Source organism: Lepidochelys kempii, chromosome 9 (assembly GCF_965140285.1).
Source record: "Lepidochelys kempii isolate rLepKem1 chromosome 9, rLepKem1.hap1, whole genome shotgun sequence".
NCBI lineage: Eukaryota > Metazoa > Chordata > Testudines > Cheloniidae > Lepidochelys > Lepidochelys kempii.
Window position 1 is genome coordinate 54,802,821 of NC_136388.1, and position 6,576 is coordinate 54,809,396.

Here is a 6,576-nt window from a genome sequence, read left to right on the forward strand (position 1 = left end):
AGGTGGTGGAGCCTCTGGACTGGCTCCAGACCCTGGTGAGAGGGGGGCAGGGACAGCATCAATGTGAGAAGTGATGCTACAGTGGTTCTTCACTACAGTTTCAGAGGGCAACAACAGCTGAGTGGACGCCACTAGAGCTGAAATCACTGAGCTAGGTGGTGGAGCCTGAGAGTCAGACCAGGCTGGCCCTGAGGCACCATGACAAGAGATCGGGGGGCAACAAGACTCACCATAGAGATGGTGGCACACTGAGATGAAAGATGACGCAGGAGCAGCAACCAGGTGTCTCTTCATGGAAATCAGCGGCACTTCCCCAAGGGGCTGGAGCCAGGCCTGCCTGAGCTCACTCCTGGACTCTGGGACTTTGCTACCCTTTGAGAACAAACCATGAGTAGGGGGCAGCAGAGGAGGAAAGGGGAGAGTGACATGTTCAAGGGACTTTTGTTCGTCAGCCGTTCACACCGACAGGTGGGGAAACTGAGTCAAAGGTCCCTAGATACTGTGGGGAAGGGTGTTTGACTTATTATTCATATAATCATATTGTTGCTGTGTTTTCCCACGTTCATACTGTGTCGCTTAATACATTTTCCTTGGTTCATGTGCAGATTCTGTGCTTGGGAGAGGAGTAAGGATGCCAGGGAAGATATTTAGGTTTCCCAGGTTTCTGGGCTGGGACTGAACTTTCAAGAGGATCCCTTAGATATTTGAACCTGGACCTTTTTTCTGCCCACACCTATCAGAAGAGTTGTACATGGATGTTTCTGATTTGTTGCTTATTTGTTTGGAAACTGTTACAGACCATGACTCAAGAAATCCTGGTCTTTATTCTGTTCATTGCTATATTCTGGGTTAATGTTAATTCTTTCAGTGTTGTGGCCGTCCCCATACACTTTTCCATGAGTTCACTTTTTAAGTCCGTCACGGCAATAATTGCATTATAACCTTCAATAATAGATTTAGTTACCTTAGATGGTGCATGCAGCAAGAAGTATTCTATCCTGTGAGCGAAGGGTGACATATTCAGAGACCCAAAACTGGAGCTGTAGGACTTGATAAAAACTTTTATTAGGAAGATAAACCTGAGGGTTGAATTGCTGAATTGTAATCCTCTAGCAACTCCTTCCTCTCTCTTCCTAGCCCAGGGCAAGCTGTACATCCAATCTGCCACTGAACTAAGGGGTACAGCTCTACAATCAGACACAGGCAGAAAAGCACTGCTCACCGCACGCACCATTAGCCTTGCCAAATCTGTGCAAAGTTCCTGCAGCCCCTAAGTCTGTGGTGGATCTCTGCCAGCTGGGTTTGCTCCTCACCCTTCTCTAAGGGCTTCATGTTTACACTTAACTGGAAAGAACAGTCAGCGTGAGAAGCTATTTCTGTATATACCCTGCACCAGGCATCAATCTCTTTTAAAAAGGCCACAAGCAGAATTTTAAACCTTAAGAGAAAAAGGGAGGTGGGAGTGAGTGGAGAAAACAAAAAATCTGCTCTGGAAAGAAGAGACAACAACTACCCAGCTTGCAAAAAGCAAAGCAGGGAGGCTTCTTGCCATTACAACATCACAAGCTTTTCACGGATCTGCATTACGTGATATTGAGCTGTTATCTCTCTGTAACCCAGGCAAAGCAATGCTATAATCTGTCTGTTTGTTTCTATCATGACAATGAGTGAGTCACTTTTTCTCTTCCTCTTCGTTATGGCATTTCACAGATTTTCAGTTCAACCAGCACTTTTGTATCAAAGGCCCTGTTTGTTGCAGAGGCGGTAGTCTACAGACACCACATGTAATGGGGCCAGACCCTTCACTAGTATAAATCACTACAGCTCCATGGCAGAGCCATGCCAATCTAGCTCACAATCTGGCCCCATGGTCCATCCTTGGTTAAAAATTGTATGCTGGTCTGGTTACTAGAATGCCCTAGTGGCGGTGATTGAGTCTGAGTCTTGAGTAGATTTAACCTGAGTTTTCAAAGTATAGACGTTTCCTCCAAGACTATTGTCTTTCAAATTCCCCAATTCGTGACTCAAGAGTCTGACTAAATATTCCACCTCCCAAAGGGGTCACTGCCACCAGCATGGATGAAAGCAGCCCTGAGGCTCCTTTAACTGGCCCAGTGCTGCTGCCAAGAGGAGGGAAGCAGAAGGTGGTATAATGCCCATTTTTGCCCACCCAGCTGCTCAGGTCCTGCTCCACATGCAGCTGTCTGAAAGCGAAGATATGAACCAACAAGTTTAGAGTCAGGAAAGTTCACAAGAACCTCCAGTTTTCAATGACTATTAGAGATTATCTGCAGGGAGCAAATCTGGAGCTTGTCAATGCCAGTATTACGCTGGAGAGCTGGTTAATGGGCCAGCTGGGTGCGTGGGCCAGCACTGCTTGCTGGAGGTGATAAAGACTGTAGGGGATCCCACCCTTGAAGGAATCTAACGTGGCAAGAATCCCAACATATATTTCTGTGAAAATCGGCCCCCTTGGTAAAAGAAATGTGCCTTACAGGATTGGTGAAAAAATCCTGAAGAACAAGAATAGACCTGATTTTCTCCTACTTTACACAGAAATGCATATGATTAATTTATATGCACATGATGTCTTACTCCACATAACTGTTGCAAAGATCATTGCTGGCCATAACAGATCAAGTTTCCACCCCTCTTGAGCTGCAAGATTAAATTCTCTACATCTCATTATCAGGTACATTTTTAAAGACAATGAACCAAATATTTACCTTTTGCTTAGCACCGTCTGGTGCTTTATCTACCTTCTGTAGTTTATAAGTAGGCTTGACACCTTAGCAGGGCCATCCTTAGGATTTATGGGGCCCTATGCAGTATTATTAAACTGGGTGCCCCTATGCTCAATGGCAGCCCGGGCTCACATGTGTACTTTAGATAAGGGTGGTCTTTTGAAGGATTAATTTAAAAAACTGTATGTCTGAAGATCCAATTATTTAAGGCTAAAGATGAATATTCAGCTTGTGCAAATAAACACTTATGCAAGGACTTTTTTAGAGATTTGGTTTTATAATCTTCAGCAACACACTAATGAAATATTTTTAAAGCAAAATTTTAAACTAAGGTCCTGTAGACTAACATATTCTGAGTAAACATTACAGTAATGCACAACCGTTTTTGTCAGTAAATTCAGAAACTGAGGCTGTGTCCACGCTGCCACTTTCAGTGCTAAAACATTAGTTGTTCAGGGGTGTGAAAAACACACCCGAGTGACAAAAGTTTCAGAGCTGAAAAGTGCCAGTATGGAAAGTGCTTTTATCACCAGGAATCATAGAATCATAGAATATCAGGGTTGGAAGGGACCCCAGAAGGTCATCTAGTCCAACCCCCTGCTCGAAGCAGGACCAATTCCCAGTTAAATCATCCCAGCCAGGGCTTTGTCAAGCCTGACCTTAAAAACCTCTAAGGAAGGAGATTCTACCACCTCCCTAGGTAACGCATTCCAGTGTTTCACCACCCTCCTAGTGAAAAAGTTTTTCCTAATATCCAATCTAAACCTCCCCCACTGCAACTTGAGACCATTACTCCTCGTTCTGTCATCTGCTACCATTGAGAACAGTCTAGAGCCATCCTCTTTGGAACCCCCTTTCAGGTAGTTGAAAGCAGCTATCAAATCCCCCCTCATTCTTCTCTTCTGCAGGCTAAACAATCCCAGCTCCCTCAGCCTCTCCTCATAACTCATGTGTTCCAGTCCCCTAATCATTTTTGTTGCCCTTCGCTGGACTCTCTCCAATTTATCCACATCCTTCTTGAAGTGTGGGGCCCAAAACTGGACACAGTACTCCAGATGAGGCCTCACCAATGTCGAATAGAGGGGAACGATCACGTCCCTCGATCTGCTCGCTATGCCCCTACTTATACATCCCAAAATGCCATTGGCCTTCTTGGCAACAAGGGCACACTGCTGACTCATATCCAGCTTCTCGTCCACTGTCACCCCTAGGTCCTTTTCTGCAGAACTGCTGCCTAGCCATTCGGTCCCTAGTCTGTAGCTGTGCATTGGGTTCTTCCGTCCTAAGTGCAGGACCCTGCACTTATCCTTATTGAACCTCATCAGATTCCTTTTGGCCCAATCTTCCAATTGGTCTAGGTCCTTCTGTATCCTATCCCTCCCCTCCAGCGTATCTACCACTCCTCCCAGTTTAGTATCTTCCACAAATTTGCTGAGAGTGCAATCCACACCATCCTCCAGATCATTTATGAAGATATTGAATAAAACCGGCCCCAGGACCGACCCTTGGGGCACTCCACTTGATACCGGCTGCCAACTAGACATGGAGCCATTGATCACTACCCGTTGAGCCCGACAATTTAGCCAGCTTTCTACCCACCTTATAGTGCATTCATCCAGCCCATACTTCCTTAACTTGCTGACAAGAATACTATGGGAGACCGTGTCAAAAGCTTTGCTAAAGTCAAGAAACAATACATCCACTGCTTTCCCTTCATCCACAGAACCAGTAATCTCATCATAAAAGGCGATTAGATTAGTCAGGCATGACCTTCCCTTGGTGAATCCATGCTGGCTGTTCCTGATCACTTTCCTCTCATGCAAGTGCTTCAGGATTGATTCTTTGAGGACCTGCTCCATGATTTTTCCAGGGACTGAGGTGAGGCTGACTGGCCTGTAGTTCCCAGGATCTTCCTTCTTCCCTTTTTTAAAGATTGGCACTACATTAGCCTTTTTCCAGTCATCCGGGACTTCCCCGGTTCGCCACGAGTTTTCAAAGATAATGGCCAGTGGCTCTGCAATCACAGCCGCCAATTCCTTCAGCACTCTCGGATGCAACTCGTCCGGCCCCATGGACTTGTGCACGTCCAGCTTTTCTAAATAGTCCCTAACCGCCTCTATCTCCACAGAGGGCTGGCCATCTCTTCCCCATTTTGTGATGCCCAGCGCAGCAGTCTGGGAGCTGACCTTGTTAGTGAAAACAGAGGCAAAAAAAGCATTGAGTACATTAGCTTTTTCCACATCCTCTGTCACTAGGTTGCCTCCCTCATTCAGTAAGGGGCCCACACATTCCTTGGCTTTCTTCTTGTTGCCAACATACCTGAAGAAACCCTTCTTGTTACTCTTGACATCTCTGGCTAGCTGCAGCTCCAGGTGCGATTTGGCCCTCCTGATAACATTCCTACATGCCCGAGCAATATTTTTATACTCTTCCCTGGTCATATGTCCAACCTTCCACTTCTTGTAAGCTTCTTTTTTATGTTTAAGATCCGCTAGGATTTCACCATTAAGCCAAGCTGGTCGCCTGCCATATTTACTATTCTTTCGACTCATCGGGATGGTTTGTCCCTGTAACCTCAACAGGGATTCCTTGAAATACAGCCAGCTCTCCTGGACTCCTTTCCCCTTCAAGTTAGTCCCCCAGGGGATCCTGGCCATCCGTTCCCTGAGGGAGTCGAAGTCTGCTTTCCTGAAGTCCAGGGTCCGTATCCTGCTGCTTACCTTTCTTCCCTGCGTCAGGAGTTGTGCTCCCGGCGATAAAGCTACAATCCCTCATTTGGGATGGTTATTTTTTATTGCCGGGAGAGGTCTCCCCTGGCGATAAAGCATGACTACACTGCCCACCTCACGTGGCTGTGCTGTAACGTGGGCAGGGTAGACATACCCTGACAGTATATACCTGGGGGTTGGCAATTGCCTGTTAAATGGCTTCATTACCACTTGAATGGCTCTTTAACAGTTTCAGTGTTGTGCTAATAGGTCTGGCAGGCTGGAAGGCTTTTTCACTTTTAAGTACTAGATCCCCTCCGGTGGAACACTCACCAGGTCGCAGCAGCCAGCTGTGGTGGGAACCTGCAGGAAGGGTCAGATTAGAACAAGAGATAGGAAGAGGTGGAAGGGTGGACACTAAGACCCAGGGGTGCCCCAAATTTTCAGGTGCCCTACACAGCTGTGTGTGCTGTGTATGCCTAAGGACGGCCTTGCACCTTAGGATCTAAGCCCTTAAATACATGCACTGAGATTCACATGTTTCAGAGTATCAGCTCTGTTAGTCTGTATTCACAAAAAGAAAAGGGGTACTTGTGGCACCTTAGAGATGAACCAATTTATTTGATCATAAGCTTTCGTGAGCTACAGCTCACTTCAAGTTCATGGAGGGTATTACAGAAGAGCTTCCCAAATCCCTGGAAACATTTATTTGCCTCATTTTGTGTTTGCATCAACGTTAAGAATGCCTTGTCTTCCGTTATGGTGGGAGGGCAGCGGCCAACAGAGGGGTTTTCAGCATGTTCTAAAGATGGCCAGGCCTCCTCTCCTCTAGTAACGTGTCCCACAGTCAGTCTCGCAACAGAGAATACGTTACATTATCTCCAGCTCCCACCAGCCTCATGGTGGCCCTGTGAGGGGCAAGCTGGGGACAGGGGAATGGGGAGGAGCTGGGGGTGAGACAGGAGAGTGCACTGGGGAGCTGGAGAGGAAGTTGTAAGGAGTCTGGTGAATGTGGAAAGAGAAGGAGGCATACTGGGAAAAAGCGAAGGAAATATGGGAGGGGGGCCAAGGGAATGTAGGAGGCAAGTTAAGGGCAGGAGGCTGTGGAGGAGCATAGAAGGACA